Raw genomic sequence first — 14,229 nt, 5'->3', positions numbered from 1 at the left:
CTATGGCAATAGGATCCTGACTGCCAGCATTTCTTGTCTGCCAATTTACTTCTCTAGTAACTGGGATAAGGCCTTAGGGGGAAAAAACCATGACAACGAACATGGCAAAATATGAAGCTCCTTTTCTTTAGCAGCAACTGCTCTCTCCCCAAAGCTGGCAGTGAGGGAGAAGACATGAAGAGAGCCTGAAGCTCCTTTTTACCCAGTGTGTATCTTTGTCATTGATTTCTACAGCTAGGAAAGGACATGTAAGAAATTCCTGCCCCAACAGATTGTTCCTGTCACAGGGTTTTGAGCTGGCATGTCACAGAGCCAGGACACACTGCCCCACAAGCAGCTGCACCTGTGTCCCTGGCATGGTGAGCTGCTGTGGAGTAGCCACAAGCACAAAGTCTCACTCACAGCACACCTTGGGCAGCCAGTGCAGCTCAAGGGAAGGGACCCTTCCCACCTGCTGGCCAAGCAGCAGCAAGTGTGCTCTGCTGCTCTTGTTCATTGTTTTTGCAGGTAATTGCAGTTGGAATGCTGAAGGGCTGGATGCTTCTCTTTATTGAGAGGAAAGAAGACTCTGACATAATAATTTGATTGAAAAATATGCAAGGAAGGACAGAGGGAAGAGAAGCAAAGTTTTGACATCTCTCCAGCAAGAATGGAAGAGGAAGGTGATGATAGGTCCTTCTTAGGAAAGACTTGCTTCTTCCTTATGAGTCACTCCCATTCAGTTGGAGGACCTTGTGTTGTCTTTTGCCCAGCATGGGAATAGCCAAAGCATCTCCCACAGAAATTTTAGGAGTCACAAGCCCATGTCCATTGAGTTCAGCTTTGGGAACTTGAAGTTTGTTGTGCCAGCAGCTCAGTTACTGGTAAAGGCATTCATTGCAAATTGGTTTTCAGGCTTTTTGGCTTTCACTTTTGTGGTATAACACCCCTCCTAAAACTTTGGGGAAAGGACGGGAGAAAAGGAAAACTGCACGCAACTGACATTTTAATATTACTACTGAACTATTCTGATGAGAGAGAATCCTGGAAGTTTTTTAGTGATTTGAAACATTTCCATTTCTTTGGAAAAGTCTTTGCAGAAGCAGATTCTGGAATTTTGGCTGGCATTTCCCAGCAGCTGTTGCCAGCTTTCCTACAGGTCTGCTACAAAGTGCATCGACTCTGGTGTGCTGTGAGACTGTGTGTTCCTGGATGTTTTGTCTCTGTGACAGTCCCCAGTCCTCATTTCAAATTTTAGAAGTCTGCACAATGATAAAGACTTGAGCATCACACTGCGCAAGTGCAAATGGAAACTGCCTTTGCTTGACCCCCTAAGGCCCACCGTCTTTGCTAATAAAGATTCACTGTGTAACTCCCCATTAAAAGTGGCAGTTGGAGGCCAGGAAAAAATCAGTTATCCAGTGTTTGAAATATCTGCTTAGCTGCTGGGAGCCACCATTTGATCTTAAGCAGGATACTTAGATGTGCTCATTTTTAAGTGTCAGGTAGTTCAATGACTTCACTCAGCATTTGCATTTTATGGGGGTACATGTATCCTGAGGAACGAAAGGAAAGTTTGCTATTTCCTGTAAACATTTTTATATAAAAGTGTCACATGAAAGGCTGTTGGATGAAAAAATTACTGTATTGTGGAGTGCCTGGAAAAAATCACTTAGGCATTATTTTAATCCTTGGCAGTAACTATTCCAATGTATATTGTGTGTTTAAGAAATCTAGAACATTGTTCCTAAAATGACTTTCTTACGACTCTGGGTACAGAGCCAAGTGCAGGGAATCTGTGTTTGGGCGAGCAGATAGAGGCTGTCCCCTTTGGGACAGTCAGACCATGTAAGGATGCAGAAGGATTCTGACTGTTTTACCTGGAATTTAATTCAGACCACATCGGCTTAGCAGTGGCATAAGCCTGTAACCAAAGCAAGTAATTCTAAAGGTCCACAGTCATTAGGTAACTTTCCTTATTCCCCAACAAAAAACATTGATAATGAGTTCTCTCTCTTTGTCTTCTCAGGCTCTTTTGATTGGTTGAAAGGTGTTAAACATGCCACTCTTTTAGGGCTTTCATCTTTATGGCAACAGTGTTAAGTTGCTCTCCTTGCATAATTACAGGATAAAAAAGAACAGGGAACAAAAGACCCTGGAAAAGCCTGAAGGTATCCAAATGATGCAAGTGCAAAACACATTTTGTGACCATGAGGTGTAAATCAAAGATCTTATATATTCAATAGGAAATTTTGTTCTTTCAAGTGGAAAAAATGTTTTAGTGATTAATTTTATGTTTAATCTTGTATCCCCCCACAGAAATCTAAGTTTAAAGAGTGATCTAGTGACTGAAAACAGAAATAGATCAAGAATTTCAAGCCTTGATGTGTCTCCAGCAGAAAACAAGTGCCAGTAAGAAACAATCCCATCCCTTTAATAGAGAAATTGGTGGCTCAGGTCACCACCTACCCTGACAAGTCCTTTTCTCTTGTGCCATTTGTTGGTTTTGCTGTTATCTGTAGGAATGATCAAGGAGACTGATGTGTCATTGGAGAGCAGAAGAGAGGTCACACATGAAACTTGTCTCCTGCACTGTCTTTATGTTTAACTTGTTAGGTTTGACAAAACCAAATTCACATTTGAAAAAAATGGCTTTATGCTGTAAGGAGCAAGTGTTACATAGAGCAAATGGTTATAATTATAATTTGAATTATCTTTTTATCAGTCCCAAAGTATAAAATATCTCTACTACATGAAACCTAGATAAGTTTTGGAGGCATATTATATAGTACAGTGGGATTCTGCAGAGACAGGTAGAAGTGTCAGACTGACACTGGATAGAAGCAAATGTAGGTTAGCTGAAATTCTAGGGCACCTCAGAGATGCTTTAAGAAAGTGTGATTCTACAGTGTTTTTAAGAAGATGAGAGTGAAAAAAACAAACAAATGTTTACCTGTTTTAATAATATAGTCTGCAAAGATTTTGACATCTGTTTTTAGTGGTAACTGAAAGCTGAGGGATTTGGGGAAATTGAGCTGTCTGTGTGGGTAGAATCAGAGGAATGTTCTTTAATGCCACATCCCAGGATGTGAGCTGACAAAGCTGCTTTCTATGTAAAATGCATAAGACACAAGCTTTTTTCTGCCATATGTAAACTGAACCACTGGCAAATGTTCCAAAAGTTCAGCATTTTCTCCATTTAGGCTCCCTGCAATTCAGAAAACTATTGAAATGTTTTTTGTTATCTCTGGACAAATCCTCTTGCCTGAATGCAGGCCTGCCCCATGCTCTCTTGCCTGGGCTCATTGCTGATCTGAGTCAGCTCCACTCAAGCTCTCCTGTAGTGTTTGGAGGATCTCTGTCTGTCTGGCCTGGCAGGCTGCTGCCAGGGACTTTCCTCAGGATTAGAAAGGTGCAAAATCTGTTCACGTCTCTCCCTGTGAGGAAGCCCATCAGTGAGCAAGATTTGGACACAACCCAGGTAAGCATTACTGAGTCTGCTGAGACACAACTGCATGTTCCACAAAACATCAGCAAAGGGATCCCCTCACAGCTTTCGGAAAAGAAACGGCTGGGTGATTTTATACTGATATATATCCAGGTGGACCTGGCTCTGGAAAACGTGATTTGGTTTATGATGTTGAGAAAAGTCAGGTTCCAAGACAGCTTTATCAGAGCAAAGAGCAGAGGGCTGATGCTCTTTATCAGTAAAGACCATCACCCCTGGCATAATCTATCTACTCTTCTTCTTCGATCTTGTTTTTACGGTTACATTGGAGACCAAGAGATTGGAGCCTAACTCAACAAAGTAAGACACGGCACAATGCACAGAATATCTGAGTATCCCACCTGTCCTGGGGACAGATCAGTACCAAGCTGGTTGGAGAAGCCCTTGCATGCCTCAACTGGTGCAGTAGTTGTCAACTCACATGAGAGGCAAAGGAAAGCAGCTACAATATACAAGTTAACTTGCAGGAACCATTTCTGGAAGAGTCAAACAGTAAGAACTTCTAATGAAGTCTTGCTTTAATACATGACAAATTAAAAATGCTCCTTCTTTTACATATGTTTTTTATATGCATGTACTTTCCAACTGAAATGTTTTTATATCTGATGCAACCTCTTCATAGGACAGGATTTCTTCTAAAAAGACATAAATGTCTAAAATAGTGCCTTTATTAGTGTTTTGTCACTTAATTAGTGCTTAAAACATTGACCAGTAGCTCCATATACTTCTTGCAATTGCAAATGGTGTGCCCATGCTAATACTGCAAATGTTTTGGGTGGTACAGATTAAGAAATGTGTCCCCAATGAAATGTACATTGACAGTTGTTTTGTGTTGTGTTGTGACATTACACTATTTCAGTTTAATTCTGTTATCTGGTCAGTTGTAGTATTCTGATGGGACTGGGGAAGATAAGGTTACAGAAAGAGGCTGATATGAGGAAACCTCATGTGCTGCATTTGATTGAGTGGGTCAAATGCATGGCGTTGTATGTAGATAAAGAAGTCTGTTCTTGTTGGTTAGCAGCTTCTATTATGGAGCAGAGGAAAAGATAGTGCTGTTTCATCCCTGTTTCAATCCAGTAGGAGTCCATTCCTCATCTAAGCTTTAGTGATTGTGACATGATGTCTTTGGGAAGAGTGACATAAAAGAGAGGAAATGACGTTTGGAGAGGAAAATGCCACGACCTCAGAGGCTTGTCCACCCTTAAGTTTTTCTTAACCCCCACTTTTCTGTTTTGTCACTAGATCCTTTAATCCCTTCTCTCTCCATAAAAGTGCCAAGATGTCTCCAAGCCACTTAGACTGCAGTGTTTCCATGTTCTTAGTTGGCAACTAATTCCATGAGTTCATTATTCTGACCCTGAGTGAAATAGTTTGAATTTCCGGTATACACAATTATTTTAGGTTATGACTTCTGACTTTTGAACCCCTCACCAGAATGCACCATTTAAATCTCTTCATCAGCTCTGAGTGCTGTCACTGGGTCAACTTGGTGTCAATATTCCTCTAACAGCCTTATGCTACTCAGAATTTCTTCCTATTTCTTCTCTTGGAACAAGTTCAGCAAAATCTGCAAGCTTCTGTTCAGAAGGCGTGATTCTTTCACTATTATTCATGTTCTCCAGGAGTCATGGGATTGTTTACAGCATATGGGACAGTTAGGTGCTTTTTGAAAAGTAAACTGGAGTCAGTAACTGATAGTCCTTGCTGTGCATTTCATGCTCTCTGCAGCTGTGCTGGGCTGCATTCTGGTCTCATCTGCAGCAATACAGGCAGTAAGCAGCACAAGCAATTTTAGTACATGAGCTGAGTGCAAAAAGAGGTATAACTTCACAGAGCTGATATGCTGACATTCCCCTGTGTAGTAAATATATTCTACATGCATTTTGTTTTCAGTTTAAAACATCTTCATTTTCAAAAATATAATTAAAAATCAGCAGATATTAAATACCCAGTCACTGCACATGGAAAAAGATAATCTGATTTATATTACTGTTTCTTTCACATATTTTGCTCTGTAGCTGCAGGAAGTAATATGATATTAAAGAGTAATTTTCCATCCAGTTGCTTCATCCATTTATTGTATTGATATTGTCAAGTGCTCCTGTAAAATAAACTAGCAGCCCAGACTCACTTAATTCAGCCAAACACTAATCTACCAGTATATATCTTTAGTGAAGCCTGATTTGGTGGAAGGGAGTTCAACTGAGGGTGCAAAATGGACATACAGATGGATTCCCAGATGGAACTGTTTTGAAGTTTGTGTAAAAGCAGATAATAATCTCCTGAAATGCACTCTCAGCCAAAAAAGAGCATAAAAGGACTCACACCACTGAAGTGGTATTTACTATTTTTTATTTCCTTCCTTAGCTTGCTATCAGCCATGGGAATTTACAAGCTTTCCAACAAGACTGAAGAAATCCAGGAAACCACAATGACAGATCCACTTGAAACAACCATTTCATGTGAGTGAGTTGAAGAAATACAAAATTTTTTTTATCAGTGGCTAAAGATGTCTATTGGAAACATCACTAATATTACAAAGTTCAGTGTAACTTAGAATGTTTCTCATGCACAGCTGGCAGGGATTTGTTGGCATCAGTACTTTTTTTTAAGTGAAGGCCACTGTAAGCAATATACTTCTCTCAGAAACGAGGGTAAGATTAAAAGTTTTGGGCACTTTCTGTAAATAAGGGATTTGTTTTTCTCTTTAAACACTAATTTGTAAAAAAGAGATCTGCTAAGAAAATAGGACCTTGCTTCCACAGGACATACACCTTCCTTTTTCAATAATCCAGGATTCCATCTTTTTATTGTAAATTTGCTGAAACTCAAGATGGTGACACTTCTACTAATTAATTCTATTGGAAGTGTTCAGAGCCTGGCTTTGAGAAACAGTGGGGTATTCACTACTTCTCCATTACAAAATTCTGGGCAGAGAACCTGTCAGAGCCTTTATTTGTCCCACAAACAGCTCCTGTGGGTTGAAATGGAGAAAGCAGTTTGTCAGAGCGAATCTCAGATCCCAAGCTGAGCTTCCAAAGCAAGCAAAATAAAATAAATTGAGGACAATTTATCTTTAGATCAGTAAGATACAAGCAGTGTGGAATCTCATATGTAATACTGGTGGGAATAGCCAAACTACTGTAGCTAGTGAGGTACTACTGTATATCTGAGCATGTGGGTTTAAGATTGCTTTTGGAAAATACTCTTTGTCTCTTTGTCAGCTGTGCTATCCTTCTCTTTTTTTTTTTTTTTTTTTCATGCTTTGTTGAGTCTTCTACTTAGTCTACTTTAGGTCTCATGAGTGGAAGTTTCCTTGACTGCAGTCTGCAGGTGATAACAGTATCACACAAAGCTGACACACTTATGCCCATCCCAAGTATGTTTTTGGGGTAGAGCTTCATTTAGAACAAGTTTTTGGTGCAAACAAAGGCATATGGGCCCACACTCTCTGGCTTTTCCAAGAGGCTTTTTTGCTGGTTTCCACACCATGGTTTGTGTATGCTCACCACCAAGAGCTATTAATTCAATAGGACTGAGATTGCTTCCCATAACACAGTACTCCATTGCTGCCTTGTTAAAATGATAATGTGGTTTTTTTTGTAGGCTACAAGCAGTCCTTGGAATTTTGTAATTTCATTGGAAGATGCCTAGATTTACCAATTAACTTCAGGCTTAATTGGCTTATTAGCTTGTCTTGTAACTCTGCCTTCCCTTTAAATTTTCAGCTTTTTTCCCAGATGTTGCTCAGCAGAATGTCATTTTGTACTTATTTCAATTTTGTGGATGCTTGGTGAAAAATTCTGCTTGGTTTTGAATCTAGTTTAAATAACTATGCCTATATAGAACCTAGTTTGCCCTGTATAAAATTTTGTACTGGCACCAATGTAAACAGAGCTGAAATGGCTAGCAGGCCACAGGATAATAAATCAGAATGATTAGTCAGCCTCCTGGGACACAGATGAGTCAGCTCAGGTCAAGACACTTCTGGGAAAACTAGATAGCTGGTAAATGTATTACCAGCTGACTATCAAAGTCCCTGTGCCATACCAGGAAATATCCCTGCCTTGGGCAATTCTTCCTCTCCTGCAATGACAGAAGCAAACAGTTGTTAAGAATGCTCTCCTTCTTTCTGTTCCTTGCTACCTACTCTGGCAAGTAAAACAAATTGCTTCTCCATATTTGTGGGCTAACAACCCAGCTTTTTATTAGATGCAGCACTATTCACAGTGTAACATGCAACCTTTTAATCTTCTAGTAGACAAGAGGTAGAGTTACCTCATAATCTTTTAAAATTTGTTTATTTAATAATCTTTTCTTCTTATATCAAATGGGGTCCAGACTCTGATTTCAGAATAATGCCAGAAATGTCCTCTTTTACTGCAGCACGTTCTGCTGTGATGTATAGAATTAAAGCCTGTGCTCCCACCTGAGTAAGGATTACATAGTTTGCTTCATAATAGGATGTGAAACTAGCCTCCCATCTGTTCTCATCATTATCTCTTCCTTTTCACACTGGCGATTAAAGGGCACTTGAAATGCCCTGTTGGGGCTAAACACTGATGCCTCAAGGTAAAGATGTTCCTTAAACTCATCTGGAAACACCCACAGCTCCTTTTTAATTTGACAGGCAGATCCACAAGGCCCTTTGCCTGTTTATTTTGTTTTTATAAATAACTCCCTCTCCTAATAAACTCTTTCTATCTTAGCCTTTTCCATATAATGTTATTTTAGCTACCTCTAGATATGCCACAAACAGGGAGAGCCTTGGTGATTTCTCCATGACCTCACCAGGGATGAATTTACTAAGGAGTCTGTTAGTTACCTCTGCTCCTTCCCTTCCCTTTGCTTTTGTCTATTATCATTTCTCAGCAGAACCTTTCAGCCAGGACCTGTTGAACATCATAGGTGGATCCAAGTCTGATCTAATAATTCACATCCATTTTTTATGCCCCTGAAGCTTTGGGTAGTAACCTCATTCCAACATGCTCTCTTTATCTCATGTGTACCTGTGTGTCAGAGGTGTAGCACCATCCAGAGATTCGGGACAGATGGAGCTGATGGGAGTGGAACTGTCTGGAAACGTTCCAGTGATGCCAAGGTCTGCAAACATAGATCTGTTGAGGCTGAAATATTTGGAATTACATGCATTTTTGCTGAATTGCTGCAGCCTTGATAGAGAATATAATCTTGCATCTGGCACATGGCTGCCTTGGGAACATGATCCCAATGCCTCTTGGAGTCTCAGATCTCAGGCTGACCGATAGGCCTGCCCTGCTTCAGGAGACTTTGAGAACTCCACAGAGGAGCAGCCCACCCAGGCAATGTGTTCTGGAAGGGGTTCCTTGTGTTTGTGCCCTTTCCAGCTTTGGAGACAGATATCTCAGAATCCAGATACTCAGCCTCATGTGTGACTATATTCTTTGTCAGAGTCCTAAATAAGGAACTGAACACGTTTCTATGGCTACAGGGTGTTACCTTCTTTGTGTGTGGTTCTTCACATTCCACCAGGACAGACATGTATATAAAGAGTAATTGTGACCTGGAATTTTACCAGTGAATTTCAGAATTTGTGTTCTCTGAACCATATGAGTTGTAATGTTTTCTTTTGAATGAATGAAAGGCTTGTTTAACTTACCAACTCAATGTGAGTGCACCTATTGTCTCTTACAGTGAAGAAATTGCAGCTGAAGGCACATAATAATTTTGACTTTTTGCTGTTTGAGATGTAGGCCTAGAAGGTCTTTCATGATGCATCTGAGAATTTTGCAATGTGTGGACAATGGCAAACATACAAAAAAAAGGTTAGATGATTTGGTTAGAGCAAATTTGTACATGCCAGTGATGTTCAGCTAATAAATAACTGAGTGCAAATAGATAAAATTATCTACAAAGCAATATATTTGTATATTTAGCCCCTCATTGCTGTTTTGGTCGCTTATCTGCCTTGGCCAGAACCACACTTTCTAAACCTATGAAAAACTTGAATTTGTTTCAGAAGAGAAAAAAAGGTTTCATTACAAGAGAGTTTGTTTATTTCACTCTGGTAGACATCATGAAGGATTTGATATTGCTGGATCAGATAAGTGTGATTCTTAGGTTTTTCTGACTAATCTTTTTGAAGCTCAATATTCAGAGAGCTTGGCAGTAGGTATTTAGCAAACCTTAAGGTAAAAAAAATGTCTGGTGGCCTGCCCAAGGTTCTGTTTCCTAGGCTGGATGGGATTCTAACCCTTCAGACAGATAAATCATGTATATGGCTCCTGGGAGACTCAGATGTTAAACGGATCCTCTCCTGATGATACAGCTCAGTTAAGTATCCCTTAAAGATTTTAAAATGGAGACCTCAGTCCTACAGGATAAGGCACATTGATTCACTGGCTTCTGCTAAGGATTTACTCGAAAACAGGTGTCCTAGAGTGTGTAAACAGGGCAGGATTAAAACAGACTCCACCTTATTTTGGTTTCTGGGAAGCTTTTACCAGAGAGTACGGAAAACTGGTGTTACAGCCATATGGATACTGTTCTCAATGGCATAAAATCCCAGTAGTATACAGAAATGGGACCTGACTGGTACTTTCGTGTGACTGAACAGACCTAGTGATCACCTACCATTATTGGGTTTTTTTTTCTATTGCTGCAGTTGTGAATGGGACTTGAAAATACAGGCAATAATGTCAATGTCACAGAGTATATGCCTGAAATTGAAATGCTCTCTTGGTCCTGTGGATTTTAATTTGTAATGTGGATCTTAACTCTATTAAAAATCCAGGTAGAAGTGTCCTTCTGGCTTCACACATCTCTTTTGGACTTATTTCTTGCAAACAGAACTGTTCTATTAGTAAAGTCCCTTCCACAGAGAACTCTTTGTAAGATTAGGACTGTAAGCAAGCTGTGACAGAAATGCCAGCTGTGACATAGGATTGTGTGTCAGTGCTGTGGGAAGATGGCAGAAGAGCCTAGTTCCTGTGCAGCACTTCTCATTCATAGATTCTTTGAGTGTCATTTTACAGTAATATCCCAAGGTCACTCAGCAGAAAAGTGACACAGCTGGAAATGAAGTCCAGGTGTCCTGAGCCCTAGACCACTGCTCCATCCATCCCACTTCCAAAGAAGCAATGTTTGCAAAGAGCTGTAGGAAATGCCCGATTTGCCTTGTGTTTCACCCTGGCAAAGGAATGTTAGGTCAGCAGTATTTATTCAATTATCTTGATCTCACTAATTTTTACTTTTTAAAGAGCTCTCTCTGTAATGGAACTTCTTGCAAACTCAAAACATGTTGTTGGTAATGCTTGGAAAATTTCTTGCAAGTTACTGATGCTTGTAAAATGATGATTCCCAAACTTTGGAAAATGGTAGTGGGAGGAAGTGATCTCCTGGCAGCACGTAAGCTGTGGTCCCACGTGCTGTTCTTATCCCACAGATGAGTGGATTTGAGAGTAAAGCATGGCTGGTCCTGTCTCTGCCCTGTGTTGGATTTCACCCCTCTGCTCTGAAGGGAATGGGGTTAGAGGTACGAACTTGCTGTCTGTTTCTTTGTCTGGAGCTGAAGAGATTGCCAGACCTAAAAGCCCCACCACCCATTACTACAAATCTATTAAACATCTCCAGTTAACCATCCAGCCTCCTGCTTCGGCAGCTGAGCATGTAAATTCCTGTGACCAAATAACTGCACAGTTAACTGCTTTCACATGTGCTCCCAACGTGCCCATCTCAAAAGGTGAAATCCTAGCCTGGCTTTGCCCCATGGGCAGCTGGACGCTGACCAGGACACGGCTCTTTGGGAGGCTGGATGGGGCACGCTGCAGCCTTTAACTGCCTGTGCATGGCAGAGGGGGTGTGGGCAAGGGCAGCTGTGACAGCGGCACCTCTGGCTGTCCCTCATCCTCCTCTCCCCACCCTGTCAGAGCCAGTGGCTGCTGTGGGAGGCTTTGCCAGGAACTGATCCTGATGGAGCTGGGCAATAGGGCTCATGGTGGCTCCCCTGGCGTGGCCCGGTGTGTTGTGGGGTGCTCCCCGCACGGCCCCACCACACCTGTGCGAGAGGAAAGCGCTTTTATTTTTCTACTCCGACACTGCGGGCAGGTTTTGTTCCAAGCGGAACAACGCTCTGAGGGGCGAGGAGTTCCCCGCGGCTGGCCCTGCCCGGGCTGGGCCGCAGGGCCGTGAGGAGCCGGCCGCGCTCGGCGCAGCAGGGCCGCGTCCCCCCGGGCCGGGACCCCGCGGCTGCGGCGGCGCAGGCGGAGCGTGTTTGCTTCTGCCGCCGCCGCCAGCGGGCCTCTGGCCGCCGGCCAGCTCCTGATGTTTCCTCTCGCCCTTGTTCGCAGAGGCATTCAGGAAAACAATCGGCAGCGATGAGGGCTTTCCCGTTCCGGCCGCGCCGGCCAGCGCAGCCCGGCCCCAGGACCTGCCACCAGCACCTCCGCGCTGGGGCTGCGGGACGGGCGGTGTTCGGGGGATTAGTTTGAGATAAAGAAGCCCTGGTATAAAAGCGATGGGTATAAAGTCTGTGCATGAAGCAGGCCGCAGGCTGCTCGGTATGTCAGCTGTGCCTAGGAAATCCTATAGAACACAAACGAAGAAGGACAGAAATGCTCGAATTACCTGCCGTTTGCATTACCTGGGGCACGGCAGCAATAAACGTGAACACAAGGAAACCTGGCAAGTCCCTCCTTATACAGATACAACCAGCAATTGTAATGGAGCCAACCAGGTGCTGGGAATGCCCCTTCACAGCTCTGGGACTGTCTGAAACCTTGCAGGGTCCTGATTTCCCTTGCAGATCAGAGCCTGCGGGCAGAACCGGGCGCAAACAGGCAGTGACATGTTCCTGATGCCGGGGTAATTCCGTGTGAGCAGGACAGACTGCAGAGTTCACAGCCCTCGCTAATGGCACTGAGGAGAGGTGCACACCTTGAGTCACTACAGCCCAGAGAAGCTGGGGAGCTGAGAAAGAAGCAGCTGCCAGGGCTGGTGTATAATAGTAAAAACAAAGTCAGAAACTCGGCTCCAGAGTGTTTGCTGGCTTCTTGCTACTTCCCCACACCACAGCTTGTACCTGCTGTGCTGCTCTCTGGAAAGACCTGCTTGTTGGGTGAAGCCTTTTATGTGCAGATGAGGCACTTTCAATACTGTAGCTTGAGTTCTTAAGTTTAGGGGTCAAATTTAAAGGTGTTTCCTTGTTCGGGAGGCAGGAATACTAAAACTAATGTTGAATCTTTAAGTGGTGTGTCTCATCAGAAACCTGTACACAAATGACCATTGTTACTAGAATAAGCTTTTTCTTTTCAAGTAATGATGCCCTGACATCTGACTACAGATACCTGTTTTGGAAGATCTATAGCCTTAAGGGCAGGTGCACTGGTTATACAGGAGCGCATCCATTTTTCCACTGTAGATGTGAAAGCCTTTGACATATTACAGCCTAAACAATTTTTTATTTTAATGACATTTGCAAAGCACCTGAATTGTTTTTAAATGGGTTTCTTTCTAAAATAGTCTCAAAAGCACAAGCTGCAATTTTCAGCTGCACTCTTCTTCCGCATCAGAAGGGAGTTGCAGGTAGAAGCTACCTTGAGCTAAAACATTGCACAGTTCTTGTTGCTGTTCAGCTGGAGAGGGATGCACTGCATGTTTCTCTTTAGGGCTGAACAGTTGTACCTCACATCCAGTAATACCAACAGGGAGTTTTAAAAAGCAGTCTACCCTGAGTGTCATGCCTTTTCATGCTTGAAGAAACACTAGGAACTGTCTCAGTTCCAGTGAGTTTGTAACATCCCTTTATCTCTGTGAAGTCTTACATTTTTCTAGAAATTGTGGCAGCCCATGAAATGGACTTCATTTTGGAATTATAAACTCTGAATTCAAATTTTATCACTTCTTGGAGCTTAACAGAGCACTAGGTTTGTGATTTCATTCACAAAGCTATGGATCATTGCAAATTGCTTCCTACTATTTGACAGCTTCCTTTTTAGAAATTTCAACACTCCAGCTATCTGCCTTCAGCAGAGTATGATTCTAATCACTGATATGATTTCATAATCCTTTAATTCAGCAAACATTCCAGATTATCAACATATGCCATTTGTATTTTGGGAGAGCATAGTGCAGAAAAATTTTCCTGTTGTCAGGGCTGGGGCTTTGTAGCCGAAGTGTACACATGGTTAACCAGTGGTAATTTCTTAGATGGAGTTTATAAATATGTGTAAGTATTTTGGGTTGTAGAGATGACATTCCCTTCAATGAATGTAAGAAATAAAGCTGCAGAGTTTAAAGCCAAATTCAGCAGGAAGAAAGAAAATTACTTCCATATATCTTCTGTATGTCATTAAATGGAAAATGAGATAATTCTCCCATACATCTGAAAACTAAATAAAACGGTCTATTCTCCTCCGTTTCTGTGGAGGAGAATTCAGCAAATTTTTGTGGCAGTTATGCACATTGATGGGAGAAAAGATGCCTCAAGTAGGATGATACGGTACACATATATTACTAAATAAAATACTCATTTTACTTAGGATAATCCCTCTTTGTTCCAGATACATGTAGGCATTCTTCTTAAAGCAAGTGTTTCAGTTGTCAGGATGACTTGATACATTTGTTCTTTGATGTCAAATTCAGTTGCATCACTGTGGAATGGTTGCTACAGAAACCCCAGCCCAGTTTTTAAATGTATTGAGTTCACTCCTTATTACTTAGAAGAGCTGGATTTCATTTCTTTCCTGTAAAAAAGTTCATAT

Source organism: Ammospiza caudacuta, chromosome 11 (assembly GCF_027887145.1).
Source record: "Ammospiza caudacuta isolate bAmmCau1 chromosome 11, bAmmCau1.pri, whole genome shotgun sequence".
Classification (NCBI taxonomy): Eukaryota; Metazoa; Chordata; class Aves; order Passeriformes; family Passerellidae; genus Ammospiza; species Ammospiza caudacuta.
The sequence above is the reverse complement of the archived record's forward strand: the minus strand, read 5'-3'. Positions refer to the sequence as shown.